The 16,540-nt window shown below is 40.4% G+C and overlaps 1 non-coding gene across 1 annotated transcript; it reads left to right on the forward strand.

The window, feature by feature from the left end:
- Positions 1 to 15,991: 15,991 nt before the first annotated feature.
- LOC136498689 (small nucleolar RNA R71) lies at positions 15,992 to 16,100 on the forward strand. The gene has a single exon (XR_010769699.1). It is a non-coding gene; the product is annotated as a small nucleolar RNA R71 (small nucleolar RNA).
- Positions 16,101 to 16,540: the final 440 nt, after the last annotated feature.

A 16,540-nucleotide genomic window follows, 5' to 3' on the forward strand; every position in this document is an offset into this window, starting at 1 on the left:
TGTATTTAAAACAAAGGTTTTATTTTATAAAAATCTAAAGTATGTCAGTGGTCATCTCCTTTATACCCAGTTAAGGACTATTAGGTGGCTAATTAAGTACTAACATGGGATGGATTTTTACTTTCATTTTCTATACGGCGTGCTATTGTATGGATACCATTCGCTTGAGTGGTAATGTATGGATCGAATGCCTCTATGCCCCGGTAAGAAGGTAAGTTGATGAGTGGCATGATCGCATGATGTGAGCATGCGGTCGGGGAGAGCTAGCTTTGATACAGTTGTATATGCATGCTTGCGCGTATGTATGGTGCGTATTTAATTGTTGGTAATAAATTGTCATTGGGTAGCCTTGATACAGAAGTACATATATTGGGATATATAAGGAAGTATTTAGTTTACCGCTCTCATATATCCTGGTGTTCTTCAATATTCAACCTAGAGCCTAGATTACATTCTTGTACATTTAATTGTTGGGATGGGCTAAAATGAATCTTCTGCAGGTACATTAACAACAAAACATGTAGCTTGTTCAGTTATGATTATATTGAGAGAACATATGTATGCCACCGCGTATATCGTTATGGATTTAATTTTTCCTAAGTTTGTGAGGATGTGTGGAATGTGCATGCATCATGATAAATCATTCATTCATATCATTACATTGTTCCTCCCCCTTATGTTTTAGATTATGTTATGTAACCCTTTTCTATGATTGTGTTGTCTCATAGGAGTTATACCATTTTGATACAAATGGCAAACCTAGGAGCCCCTATTGCAAGCGACACCTTTTTGGCACTGTTTGGGACTCTCACCCTACTATGGAGGGTACTGCATTTGGTCGGGTATGCTGAACCGCCACACTACTTTTGGAGTGAAGTGGTAACTAAGGGACAATAGTAGTACGACATACGGGTGACTGTCCCAACCCATGCTAATCACCCATAGTGGCAAGGCTAGAGTGTGGAGTCAGATGGGTAGACACCTTGGGAGGGTGCCCAAGTTGTAGCTTTCGAGGTCCTTAGTGAGATATGTTAGGAGTTTGGGGACAAGCTTGTCAATGGTCCTACTAGATCCTTTCCTTGGAAGGACCTATCACAAACCACTTGGACCCAACTAGGCGGTAATGCTTTGGTAAGAGACCATGATGAAAGAGCAAGAAGTAGGAATGCTGCCACAAGTGCTTTGTATGATGTTATGAAGATGTTTTACTCTCGCTATATGCAAGAGCTCCAAAGAGCATAGGCTGCACAGTGCAGGATGCGAGGACATGTGCGTAGGTGAAAAGGGCAGTTAGAGCAGCTCAGAATGAGATAGTAATTATATGATAGCCTTGGAAGCTCATCGAGGGCAGTTTGTCCATGATGTTGCTGAGAGGGATGCAGCCATAGCAGAGGTTTAGGGGATCCATGTGGAGAGAGACAAGGCTATTTGTCTTGCTAAGTCTAGGGAGGCTGCCCGGATCAGGGCTGTGTTTGTGGCTGCTTGGCAGGCAACCTAGTTTGATAACATAGAGGCAGAGTATAGATGCTAGATTAGGGAGCAGCAGGAGAACATTGAGGAGCTTCAGGTGGCTATCCACCACCACAATAATATCATCAATCCCATTCCTCCCCCAGATACTCAAGTATAGAAAGACCCCAAGTGTTGATTGCTGAGGATGATGGCATGGAGGTGGACACCAAGGTCGAGCCTGAAGATGAGGAGATTGAGCCTTTTGAGGATGATCAGGGTGATGGCATGTCTAATGTTGACAGTGACCACCCCGAGGAGTAGCTTAGCTATAGTATCTAACTAGATACGTTAGCTCTCTATCTTTGATCATTTATGTAATGAACTCATAATTTAGTTCAATCTCCTGATGTACCCTTTGATGTACTCTTGAAACCTTGCATGTAATCCATGTTGTGGTTGCACTTTTAATGAATGCCCAGTTGTGTTGGCAAACAGAATGCATTCCGAATGGCGTTAAGTAATTATATAATTGGTGATGTTATGGTTGTGGAAATGAATTATTGTGCCTCTATTTTATTGTACGAATTTAAATTCCCTCCAGTAAATTCAGTTTGGCATAATTATACAATCCTTCTACAATTTTCTAACATCATCAATAATTGCTTATTGTTGCAATTCTAGGAGATGCCTTGCACCTATTCTAGAGCCAGTGGGAATGGGAACGATGGTGCTAGGGGTAGTGGCTTGCATGGTGATGACAATGAAAATTTGCCACCACCGCCCCCACCCACTCTGATAGATTTGATGGCTATGCTCATTGAAGGGCAATGTGCTATGGGTGAGGCTATGTGCACCATGGCACATCAAGTCACCCAGGGTAGACATCAGCGCCAGGGTGCAGAGCCAAACCAATACAGTGATTTCAAGGATTTCTAGGATACCAAGCCGCCTATTTTCAAGGTGGCTGAAAGAACCACTCCAAGCAGAGGAATGGTTCAACACACTTGAACAAAAGTTTCATTTGCTGAGGCTAACTAAGCAAATGAAAACTAAGTAAGCATCCCACCAGTTGTAGGGGCTTGTAGGCATTTGGTGCAGCCATCACTGAGCCACCCTGCCTGAGAATGCTCCAATTACCTGGAACTAGTTTAAAGCTGCTTTTAGGGGACATTATATTCCCTCGGGTCTTATGAGCATGAAACATACATAATTCATGAGGTTGACACAAGGTACCAAGAGCTTGACTAAATATCTACATGCTTTCAACAACCTAGTCAAGATATCTACATGCTTTTAACTCAGGAGAATCAGAACAACATCTATTCAGCATCTAAGAATTGGAAGAGAGCCTATGAAGCAGGCCCTTCTTAGTCAAAAGCTCTAGTTGCTGCGAGACCTCAGTTTTGCCCACCTGCTCCCAAGTTTAGGCCACCTCAAAAAAAGGTGCAAACCATTCAGAACCATAATGTGTTTCGCAAGGCCTGTTTGGTTGCTCTACCAAAGGGTGGCATAGGACAGGGAAGTTCTAGTGTTCCACCCAGCAACCTACCATATTGGAACTACAACAAGCCCGACCATTCAGCAAGAAATTGCCCCTATCCCAAGAAGAACAACCAGAAGCATGGTAATTCCAATGTGCGTTAGGGACATGTGCACTATACCACTATTGAAGAAATTCCTGCCAGTGAAGTTTTTACTGTAGGTACGTTTCTTGTGAACCAACATCACATAGTTGTTTTGTTTGATTCTGGGGCATCGCATTCATTTATGAATCAAACATTTGTATCCAAGCATAATTAGAGGGTAGCTACTATAGATAAGTGTAGTTACTGCATGAGTGCAACTAAAAATCAAATCACCACCAACCAAATAGTTAGAGATGTGCGCATCTCAATAAGCAACCAAGAGTATACCACAGATCTTGTAGTATTGCTAGGGTTGGGGATAGATGTAATCCTGGGAATAAAATGGATGAGTGGCCATGGAGTTCTTATTGATACTTCCACTTGGGTGGTTATGTTAGGGAACCCGAAAGTAAGAATGCTTTCTTAGTACCACTTCACAGAGATTTTGACCTCTAGAATGTAGCTAATGCTATCTAACCCGTGACTATTGCTAACATTTCATGGAGGCCTTATAGGATGCCACCCAATGAATTAGCTAAGCTCAAAGTGCAATTGCAGGAGCTTCTTGAAAAGGGTCTCATTTGACCTAGCTCATCATCGTAGGGTTGTCCTACCATATTCATGAAAAAGAAGGATAAATCTTTATAGATGCGTGTGGACTACCAACCCCTTAATGCGGTAACAATCAAGAACAAGTATCCCTTGCCTTGGACTTGATATCTTGTTTGCTTAGCTATCATAGGCTAAAGTGTTCTCCAAGATTCGATTTGAGATTGGGGTACCACCAGATTAAGATTAGGCTGAAACACATACCTAAGACTACCTTCTCTACTAGGTATGGTCTATATGAGTATCTTGTCATGTCTTTTGGGCTGACCAATGCTCCTGTCTATTTCATGTATCTCATGAATTTGGTGTTCATGCTTGAACTTGATAAATTTGTGGTGGTGTTTATTGATGACATCTTAGTCTATTCTAAGAATGTAGAAGATTGTGGAGAACACCTAAGAGTTGTCTTAACAAGGTTGCGAGAACATAAGATGTATGCTAAGTTTAGCAAATGCGAATTTTGGTTAAAGAAAGTAACTTTCCTAGATCATGTGTTATCTGAAGAAGGAATTTCTGTAGATCCTGGCAAAGTGCAAGAAGTTATGGATTGGAAGGCCCCGACCTCAGTTCATGAAGTTTCGAGTTTCCTTGGGTTAGCAGGTTACTACCATCGTTTCATTCTAGACTTCTCTAAGATAGACAAGCCCATGACCAGATTGCTTCAGAAAGATGAGAAATGTGTGTGGACTCTAGGAGTGTGAAGCTGCTTTTCACACTTTACAGACTTTATTGACCACCGCTCTGGTTTTAGCACAGCCCGACATAGAAAAACCATTTGATGTGTTTTGTGACATGTCTGGTACTAGTTTGGAATGTGTGCTCATGCAAGAGGGCCGAGTCATTGCCTATGCCTCGCATCAACTAAGGAAACATGAGATTAATTACCCAACTCATGATTTAGAGCTAGCCGTGGTTGTTCATGCTTTGAAGATTTGGAGGCACTATTTGCTTGGCAATGTGTCACATTTACACTGATCACAAGAGCCTCAAGTGCATCTTGATGAACCTGAGTTGAACATGAGACAAATAAGGTGGTTGGAGCTAATCAAGGATTACAACCTAGAAGTGCATTATCATCCGGGCAAGGCAAATGTAGTTGCAGATGCTTTGAGCCAGAAGTATTATGGCAAACCATTGCTGGAAGATGGCTTCAACCTACTGCATCTTGAAGTTTTACATAATCTCACTATCAGTTGCTCTCTTGAAGCTAAGGTAATGGAAATAAAAAAGACTGACATGGGTATATTTCATGTCAAGAGAAAGATGGAAGAAGAAAAGACTAAACATTTTAGATTAGATGTGAGAGGTGTACTCTGGTTTAAGGATAGACTTGTTGTACCTAAAGATAGAGAACTTAGAAATCAAATCTTAGATGAAGCACACTCTTCTAAATTCTCCATCCACCCTGGTAGTAGCAAGATATACCAGGATATGAAACCTAGTTTTGGTGGACAAAGATGAAGAAAGAGATTGCAGCATATGTGGCTAGATGTGATACTTGCTGCCGAGTCAAAGTCGTTCATTGAAACCCACAGGGCTACTTGAACCACTGCCTGTTCTAGGTTGGAAATGGGAAGAAATCAACATGGACTTCATTATTGGTCTTCCAACCACCTAGAAAGGTAATGATTCCATCTAGGTAATTGTGGACCATCTGATGAAGTCTACACATTTCATTCCAATTTAGACAGTTTACCACCCACATCAATATGCAGAGCTATATATCACCCACATAGTGCGATTGCATCAGGATACCTAGAACCATTGTGTCTGATAGAGGTCCATAGTTTGTAAATCATTTTTTGAAACATTTGCATAATCAGTTGGGTACCAAATGGATCCAAAGTTCTGCTTATCACCGTCAAACTGTTGGGTAAATAGAGCGAGTAAATCAAATTCTTGAAGACATGTTAAGGGCCTATGTAATATCTTTAAATGGTTTAGGGGAGAAATGGCTACCTTTGTCTGAGTTCTCCTATAACAATAACTATCAATTAAGCATCAAGATGGCCCCTTTTGAGGCTTTATATGGCCGCAAGTGTAGAACTCTGAATTGGGTTGAGCCAGGCGAAAGAAGGTATTATGGTATTGACTTTGTCAAAGAAGCCGAAGAGCAAGTTCAGATTATTCAGCAACATTTGGAAGTTGCTCAATCAAGACAGAAGAGTTATGCGGACAAGAGAAGGAGTCCTCTTGTATTTGAAGTTGGTGATTACGTGTACCTAAAAGTATCACCGATGTAAAAAGGTACAACGATTTGGTGTGAAGCGAAAGCTGGCACCGTGGTATGTGGGCCCATACAAAATTATTGAGCAATGTGGACCAAAGGTTATAGACTCCAACTACCACTAGAGATGAGCGCCATCTTCAATGTTTTCTGTCTCTCAATTGAAGAAATGTCTTCTTGTACCTAAAGAAGCCATTGAACCCACTAGTGTCAAGATCCAGTCTGATTTGACACATGAAAAAAACCTATCTGGGTGATAGAAGAAATGGAGAGTGACTAGAAGTAAGGTGGTTAAGTTCTTTAAAGTGGTGTGGAACAACCATAGAGAGCAAGATGCAACGTGGGAAAGGGACGATTTTCTGTGTGACACCTACCCCACTTTCTATAAGGATAGGTAGGTCTTCCCATTCTTGGGACGAGATTTCTATAAGGGAGGAGGGGCTATGACACCCTAGTGTTAAGCATGGATTTGGCATTGGCATTGCATGAGTGCAAGTATCATTGAGCATTCATGAGCATGAGCATGTTAAATTCTATCTTCAATATCTTGCATATATCACATGTGACGCCTCTTAAATTTATACCTAGGCTAGGGTTTACATGTGATCAATGTATGAAATGCTTGTGGGACCCTAGTAGTACCTTAAACATGTTATAATGTCACATGGAACAACTTTGGTATTCATGACATGGACCAATTTGGCCTCTAAATCATGATTATAGTGTAAGCTACCATTTTCATGTTGCATGTTTGACCAAAGTTGAACTATACACTAGAGACTTTTCATGGATGTGCACCCTAAATCAAAGTTGTAGTAATTGACTAGGGTAACAACTTTTATTTTTGGGTCAAGACCTAATTTGGTGCATAGCATGCTCTAAAATAGTGCATAAGTAGCAAGAAATACTGTTATAGCACTTCGAAAATTTTCTAAGTCTGGGAGTGATTTACATTTTCAATGTACCTGTGTTTGACGTGCTGTAGTTTGTAAACTATGCCAATCTAGACCAAACTCATTTAAGCAAAGTTGGAGTACTCATGAAGCTCTACAACTTTGATTATTACAGTTTTCGCTGAATCACATTGGTTTGAGAGATAGAGAGTGAGGAAGGAGGCGGTTTTAGTCGAACTGAAACGACATTAGCCGATTCAGATCAGGCCGATGGTCACTGACCATCATCAAGTCACGCTCACCATTTGGCGGTCATACGCCGGCGCGTGTGACACCCTAGGTGTTAGGCTTGCATAATTTCACTTGCATTGCATGAGCATAATCATCAAGGATTCATATATAAGCTTTTACATATTAAACATACAACTGAAACATGTGAAACATGTCGTGTTATTTTATGGTTCCCTATGTGTATGCTTATGATCATGTGTGAATAAGTGTAAATGGTTGATGTTGGTCACTAAAGCACCTTACCTACACTTAGGGTGACTAATGAAACAATGTTCATATAGATCACTTTATCTAATAAAGCTGATATGCTTGTTGACCTAGGAAGTATTATATGTATCCAATGTATGAAGTGCTTGTGTGACCTTAGGAACAACTTAAACATGTTTAGAATGTCACTATGAACAACGTTGGTATTCATGACTAGGGCTAGTTTGGTCTCTAAGTCATAGTTATAGTGTAAGTCATCATTTGAAAGTGGTATGTTTGACCTAGGTTGAACTATGTCATAGATCCTTTGCATGGATGTGTACCCTAAAGCAAAGTTGTAGTATTTGATTAGAGCAACAACTTTTATTTTTGTGTCATAGGCTAGTTCAGCTCCTAACGTGCTTGAATTTGGCTCACAAGAATCAACATTTCACTATTTTTAGCACTTAGGAAATTTTGCTAAGTCACTTGAACTGACAGTGTTGACGTAGCCGACTTTGTGATGATTTAACTCAAAAACCATTGCAAATTAGAAGATGGTTTCTTAATCAATTTTGTAGCTGGTACATAGCTCTACAAATCTTGTTTTAACATTGTGCACTAATTCACCACCATTTAGGATTTAGAAGGGATGGAAAACGCGTTGTTAGGCTCGCCATCGGGCTCTAATGGACGCCGCGTCACCCGTCGAGGTGGCCAACCGTGGCCAGAGACATGCCTGCCATGTGCTACCGCTGGCCGGCATTGGGCCCTCGCGCGTAGCGTGCTGGCACACATTATCTATGAAGTCACGCGCCTCATTTCGCACTCACGCGCTCACTCTCTCCCTCTCCATAGCTCTCTCTCGCTCCCGTCGTGGAGAACCGAGCACCGTCGAGCACCCACACCACTCCACCTGTCGCCTAGCGCCCGGTCCACCATACCATTGTTGCCTCCATCTAGCTAGCCACTTTGCCATGTTCCCCTCTACCTCCTCGACGTGTTTCTAGTACTAGACGAGCTATGGTGAGGGTGAAATCACCATTCCCAGTCCTCGCTGGAGAGCTTGGCTTCCACGGCAGCCTCCACGATGAGCTCACCGCTGCTTGGCTCATGTGCACATTGCTTTTGATTCCTTGCATTAGAGCTTGGTCAGGTTGTAGACTAGCTAGTGGCATGACCTCACCATGAATGGATGCTTTGTCGGCGTGGAACACGACGCGCAGCGCAGTCGTGCTATTACCGTCGTGCCACCGCGCATGTGGGCAGATCTCATCGGAGCATCCCTGCCTAGCCTAGGTAGTCGCAATAGGGTCATGCCATCACCACAGAGCTTGTGCACTGCTCATCTAGCCATGCCATGGTCGGAGATGGTCGACGCACCTCTATGCAGCACTGCGCGTGCCACCATGGCTGGCGGCGAGCATGCTCCGTTACATCTGTACTACCACCACCTATGTTAGTCGATGCGGCTTGGCGAGTAGGTCATGTAGGTGTGGTTGGTTTCGCCAGAGATCTCGCCATCGGTGAGATAACACCATTTGGGCACCTTGCTCTATCTTTGAGTCACTGACCGGTGGATCCCGCTCATCCATGGGTCCCCTCTGTCAGCGACTACTATTTAGGGTTTCTGATATTTCTTTCACATATTTTTGTAATAACTATGAAAAATCATAAGTTGAGTTGTAGAAGTCCATTTTTGGTGAACCAAATTTTGTTGTGTTCCTTATGAACTATAGTATTTTATAAAAATATAAGATGTACAGTTTCTAGTATTTTTTATTAGTGAATAAAATATAGCTAGATAAGTGCTTTTTGAATGTTTACAGTTTTGTAAAATTTGTAACTTGAGCTAGGAATGTGATAAAATTATGATTCCAATTTTTCTGGACTTGTATTGACATGCTCTAGCTAGGAAAAATAGTAAGTCTACAGTAAACTTGATTGAAATATGATCTTTCTATTTATTTATTAATAAATGGTGTTTACTGAGGAAAATTATAGGGATATAGGTTAGTAATATTTTTTCCTACAATTTTTTGTATAGTATTATGGCACTATTGTGAAGCTAAGAAAAATATAGAATCTATTGTTTGACACTTTTCTATAGGGTTAACTATTTTTACTAAAATAGACCCTGCTAGTTTGTCATGTTTTTATAGGATGTTATACATGTCCAAATGGTATGAATTTTTTACAGTAGTCTATTGTGAGCACTAGGAAGCTATATAAATTGTATGAGAATTTATTGTGCACATTCCTTATATGTTTGTTATTTCCCCTAATTATCTAATTAAATTAATAAAGGCATTTAAATCAATAGATTGTGCTTGACCATGCTGTTTTTCTATAGGTGCTTGTGTTGCATATGAACTGTTGTTATTAACAGTGAGGCTTAGAAGCAATCAGTGGTTTGCAACTAATTAATTATTGGTTTATAATTCAAATGAATGGCTGCATGTATAGTTTCAGTTGTGTGGATGATTTCATGTTCATAATGGCCTTTTCTATAAAACTTGTTAATAACAAAGTTGTAGATAACTTACTAACCTACCTTGTGTTAAATTTCATGGTCATAGGCCTAAGGGTTTAAGAGTTTTGGTTGTTAGAAGTTTGTTGTCTGAAATGTTTACTTTTGGGACAGATTTGATTAACTGAATTGTTTGACCTAGAGAACTGTTGAATCACCTTAAGAGTATTAAAAGAAAGTGGTAAACAATTTCATAACCTTTCTAGAATATCCACAACCATATGATTTCAATGTATATTACTCCAGTTATGGTTAAAACAAGTAGCTATTGTTTTGTAGTTTGGTAAATGAATTGCAGAGGTGTTTGCTTAAGTAATAGAGAAGAGATATGCACCTACTCAGTAGAATAGGATGCACTTGTTATTACTTTAACACCAAGCTATTGAAAATACTTACAAGGATGCATTCATCACATTTTATCATATTATATGTGTCATCACACATGCATTCGTGATATCTTATTCCATGATCATGCATATAGGATCGATCGAGGAGATAACGTTGCTGGAATTCAATGAAGAAGAGTAAGGGGATCAGTAGGAGACTCCTCAAGCCACAGCTCTAGGAGAAGAGGAGTAGACTCCCGAAGAGCTCCCTAAGTGCCCAAATCACCGCCCCACCTCTTTCCTCAAAGGCAAGCCCTAGAGCATTCTAAGTCTCCCATTGTTTTATAAAATACTACTTGAGTCCTTTATGTTTGATGCATTAGATTATAAGAGTTGATTGGAAACACTTGATGCATAGAACTACCTTTTCTAGTTACATATACCTTTAATCCTATATAGGTCCATGATCGAATATATGCTTATCCATGCTTAGATCGGTAGAAGTCAGGTGATTTCCTATCACCTACGAGATTTAGGTGGATACCAAAGCATGGTTGGCTATATTTGCTATCATGGAAAAGAACCATGGGGTAATGTAAATGGAGGCTAGGGTGGAGTCGATGGGTGGGTTGCCTCATGTGATTCTATCTATGCCAATTAAGGACCATACATTGTTGGCACTTTTTGACAAGATTGAACACTTGCTTATCACTTAGTTGGCCGGATAACTAGTTTCGACCATGAAGCCAAGTAGCTCAACTCAGGCTGGGCCCCATTTTATAAAAGTGCGCACTCTAGATGTTAGTAAGGATGTGCGGGGAGCCAGCCATGAGCTCAAGGGTAGGGTAGTCCTGATCATCCTGGCAGCTAGTTGTCCCTGATTATGTAGCGCTAGGTGAACCCACAAAATGTGTACTTGAGTTGTACCAAAGGTGACCGTTGATCTGGTCTACCTAGGTTTGTGTTAGGAATAAATTCCTAGCTGGTTGAAATCGATTTGAATCACCATCTCTCCTAGATAGTGAGAAACTTGGCTAGTCCCAACATCGTAGTAACTGTATTATGGAATGTGATGGCTTGGATAAACATGGAATTACTACACCTGCTATGGTTACTATTGTATGTTATCAAATGATATACTACATGTTTGGCACAGGATAGTTGCTAACCTAGAGATGAATAGCTATAATTAACTTGATGACTAAACTATAATTGTATAACTGAGTTAATCGCTTTTTATGCAAAATGTTGTCAAGCTACCTCTACTTATAAAGCCTTGCATAATCCTTGGAGTCAATTTATTTCTGGTTTATGATGGGTAAGTCTAGCTGAGTACCTTCTCGTACTCAGGGTTTTTATTCCCATTGTTGAAGATGGTACCGTCTATCATGGCTATTGCAAGAACTGCTTCTATCCTGCCGTGGATGAGGAGTGAGCCTGAGGCAGACATCTTTAATATTCCCTCTATTATGCTTTTGTGGATTATGATCAAGAGTTGGCACTATATTTGAACTTTGTTGACAAATACTAGTTTTGAACTTAATTTGCTTCTGCTACTATCTATCGAACTTGGTTTGTAATAACTCTATTTTGTACTCTGATGAATGAACTGTATTTGTGAACTTTATGTAACATGTGACATGTATGTTGAATCATGTACGATCTTGGTTGTATGTGGTCGTTTATCGAGACCCGTTGTGGTACTCGATGGACTACCAGGGTTTATATGGGCTTAACTATGACAGTGCGACCGCTTGTGGGCTACCAATATACTTGTGCTCTTATAAATTGGTCAGTTCTGCGATAGCACGTGCCACACTAGTCTGGCCGAGGAGGGCTTCAACATCAGCCATGACACGCCCGTCTGCTCTCTGTCGCTCATTTCCTCTCCCTCACTCAGTCTCGCATTCACAAAGGTGACGCCTAGCTCGCCATTGCCGCCACCAGCTTTGCCACCACGTAATGCCACCATCGCCACACTATTTTCCAATTGAGTGTGTCAATAGCTCCACCTTGCTCCGTGCTTCAATCGCTACCCCTTTGCCAAAGCCTTTCAAGTCTAGGTATGGGCGCATTGCCAGTTTCTACCACCGGTGGTCTCGCTGGAGCACCATCGAGCTCCAAGCTCGTCGTGGCCAACGCAAGCTTAAGCCTTTTCATGCTTTCTCTCTCTTGTCTTATCAATTCTATAGGTCATATGAACTCACACCGGTAACCATTTAGAAGCTACCTCCCTAACGGTGACGAAACATGGCCGCACATTGCCGTGACATCACCTGCCGCCACAGGCATGCACACTGGTCGGAGCTCACCGCTGCCTCACTAGAACCCTAACCACCCTAGATAACTTCATTAGGATTCTACGAAGCCAGTAGCGCACCTCACCGTAGCATAAGATGGCCGGAAGAACTCTGGTGTACCACTGTGCTACCTCCACCGTCCGCCATTGCCATCAGCGAGCCATCTTCGATGAACCCAAGGTCACATCATCACCACCAATCGACGCAGCTTGATGAGGGGAACATGTTGGGGTCACCGTCGTCACCGATGATCTCTTCACTAGGCAAGATAGGGCTGGCTGGAGCGCCTCCCCTACCTCGGTATCACTGACCAGCGGGCCCCATCTGTCAGTCTCTGTGTGTTCTTTGATTTCTTATTTATTTCCATAGATTTGAATGCATGTTTCAAAAATTCATAAGTAGAGTTGTAGATGTCCATTTTGGAGAACCAAATTTTGTTGGATTCATCATGAAGAGTACTATTTGATAAAAATATGAAACCTACTATTTGGGATGTTTTTCTAGGATAAATAAATGGAGCTAGATAAGTGCTTTTAAATTGTTTTCAACCTTGTAAAATGCTTAACTAGAGCTAGGAAAGTGATAAAATTGTGATTCCAATTTTGTTGATATTGTGTTGACATGATTTAGATAAGAAAAATACTAAACCTGTAATAAGCATATTTGGAATATGGTCTTCCTATTTAATCTTACATAATTGCTAGTTTCTAGTGAAAATAAATGGGGTGAAAATACATAACTAATGATCATGAAAAATTTACACAGTGTTATGGTGCTAGGATGAATGTAAGAAAAATATGAAATATGTTGTTTGACACTTTTCACTAGGCTAAACTATTTTTGCTAAAATAAGCCTATGCAACTTGTCATTTTTGTAGAGATGGCTATACTTATCCAAATGGCATGCAGTTTGTGCAGTAGACTTTTGGGGTCATATGTAGGCTATTGTAATTTTCTCAGAATTTATTGTGCAATTTTGATATATTTTCCTTATTTCACCTTAGTGTCCAAATAAATTAATAAAGGTATTTAAATAATTTATTTGGGATTGACCATTATGTTTTCTAGAGTGTATTTGATGCCTATGAACTATTGGTACAACTGGTGATGTCCAATTTTGATTGCTTGTAAGCAGTGAAATATTAATTGTTGTATAATTCAATTTTAGTGACTGTTTGGACAGTTTCAGTTGTTAAGTAAATTGCATGGGTAAGGTGATGTTTGCTATGAATCTTGTCAATAACAAAGTTGTATATAATGTACTTATCTTGCTTGTGTCAAATTTTCATGGCAATAGGCTAAATGGTTTGAGAGTTATAGCTGTTAGAAGTTGATCTCCCAAAATGCTTACTCTCTGGAATTTCTAGATAGATCTGGGAAATTGTCTTGTTTGACTAGGATAGAGGTTGAATCACCTTTTGGTGATTAACTAAAAGTTGTAGGAAATTTTATAAGATTTCCAAAAAGTCTAAGATCATAGCATTTGGTTGAGTAGAACTCCAGTTATGATCTAAACTTGTAGCTACTATGTTGTGGTCCAGAAATGGACTTAGTGTGGATTCTTGAAATTTCTAGAGAAGAGATATGCACCTACTCAGTGAATAAGAATTTAACTTTGTTATCATCCTAATGACCTCATATGATAGTCATCATTTAACCATGCACATTATCATGTCATATCATCCATGACCCTTCTTATGCATTCATGATTCTCACTTTTTGCATGTGCATGCAATAGGTGCGACAGAAGAAATCACCATGTTGGAGTACTAGGCTGATCCCTAGGAAGAGCATCAGGAAGTGCAACAATAGGAGGCCCTAGGAGAAGGCGAGCCCAATGGTGAACAGTTGCCCAAGTGTCCAGATCATCAGCCCTCAACCTTTGTGAAAGGTAAGCCCCAGAGCATTCTAAGCCTCCTATGTTTTCAAACTATCAACTTGAGTCCTTTATGTTGATGCATTAAGAACTACGAGTTGATTGGAAATACTTGTTGCATATATCTTCCTTGTTTAGATATATATATCTTGAATCATATGTAGGTCTAGGATCGAATATATGCTTAGCCATGCTTAGTCAGTAGAAGTCAGGTGATTACCTGTCACCTACATGATATAGGCTGATAACTAATCACGGTTGGATATATTTGCTAGCGTAGAAATAACCATGTGTCAATGAATAAAGGAGACTAGATGGGATCATGATAGAGAAGCAACAAGGCATGGAGGTCTTGGTTGCCTAGTTATCCCCATCTGTGTCAATTAAGGACTAATTCGTTGTATGTCCTTATGTCATGTTGAACACATGCCTAGCACTTAGCTAGCTAGATTCGATGATACAACCGCGAAGCTTGAGTATCTCAATTTAGGCTAGGGCCCTAATAAGTGGAAGAGCGCACACTAGAGGTAGTAATGATGTGCGAAGAGCCTAATGGTGTGAGTCCAAGGGTGGGTTCGAGTCCCAATCTTCCTAGTAGATTGGTAGAATCTTGAGGGTGTGGCGCTGATCAGACCCATGAGTTAGTCCTGAATTGTACCAAAGGTGACCTAAGGCTACCATCATGGGGTGTGCCTTGGTTTGTGTTAGGAATAAATTCCCTAGCTGGGTAGGAATCGATTTGAATCATCGCCTCTCCTAGATAGTGAGAACTTGATTGAGCAGCGGCAACGTAGAAACACTAATTGAAACTTGGTGGTTATGATGATTGCTCAAATTATTATACCGGATATGGTTACTAATGCTTGTTAGATTAATCAAGTGATTGCTCTAATATAGGTGCTAATCTAGATATGCTTAATTGAGTAGGTATTAAAATTGATGCTAGAGGTATTAAATCTCCAAGTTATGTTACTTAAGCTTTTATGCAAAATGTTGTCAAGCTAACTCCACCTTTAAAGCCTTGCATACTCCTTGGTGTCTTATTATTTTGGTTTATGATGTGTAAGTCTAGCTGAGTACATTCTCATACTCAGGGTTTATTCCCATTTGTTGTAGATGATGTGATGTACCATGGTTACTGTAAGCATTGCATAACTCCTACAGTTGATGGAGAGTAAGACCACGGGCATGGTCATTCTATATCATGTCATCTATGTGCTTTTGTTGGAGATGATTTTAGACTGTCTATGTATTTGAACTATCTTGTTATTGTTTCAAAACTATGTTGCTTCCGCTACATCTAAATTTAGGTTGTAATAACTTTATTGAAACTCCAATGTGTGAGAACTATTTGTGAACCTGTTGTAATATGTGACTGGTTGTGTTGAATCATGTATGATCTTGGTTTGTACGTTGGTTTGTTTGAGATCCTTCATGATTTCATCCGACTACCGGGTTTATATGGGCTCAAGTATGACGGATTGATTGCTTCGGTGATTGCTATTGTACTTGTGCTCTTATAAATTGGATGGTTCTAATACATTTCCCTTCGAGGAAATTGTGGATCGTTTTAGATTGTGAGTGATAAGAAAGCACCTCTAGCAGCAGCATCCATATTCACACGGGTACTATTGGTTAACCCGTGGTAGAAAGTCTGCATGTGTAGCCAATTCTCCATCCCATGATGAGGACCTTTTGATATGTAATCTTGGAAGCGTTTCCATGCCTTAGGGATAGATTCATCATGTTGCTGTTGGAAGCTTGAAATTCTCCCATGTAGAGCATTAGTCTTGCCTATGGGAAAGAACTTTGCTAGAAAGGCAGTGGAGCAGTTATCCCATGTAGTGTTTCTATCTTTGTTGGCATAGAACCATTGCTTTGCCTTCCCCAAAAGTGAGAATGGGAAGAGGTGAAGTAATATGGTGTCTCTAGATACTCCTTTGATGGTGAAAGTGTTGTAGATCTCTAGGAAATGTTAGAGATGAGCACTTGCATCTTCATGTGCCTTTCCACAAAACTATCTGGCTTGCACCATATTGATAAGAGCTGGCTTGAGCTCAAATCCATTGTCTCCGACATTGATCGGTGGTCCAGTATGGATGTTGACCATAGTTGGAGCAGAGAACTCATGGAGAGTCTTGTCAACCATGGCTTCAAAAACTAGTGTTAAGCTTTGCCTTGTCTGGTTGTCTTCTGATTCTAAAGCTGGAACTTTCTTGAGTTTA

The sequence above is a fragment of the Miscanthus floridulus genome, chromosome 12, assembly GCF_019320115.1.
Source record: "Miscanthus floridulus cultivar M001 chromosome 12, ASM1932011v1, whole genome shotgun sequence".
Classification (NCBI taxonomy): Eukaryota; Viridiplantae; Streptophyta; class Magnoliopsida; order Poales; family Poaceae; genus Miscanthus; species Miscanthus floridulus.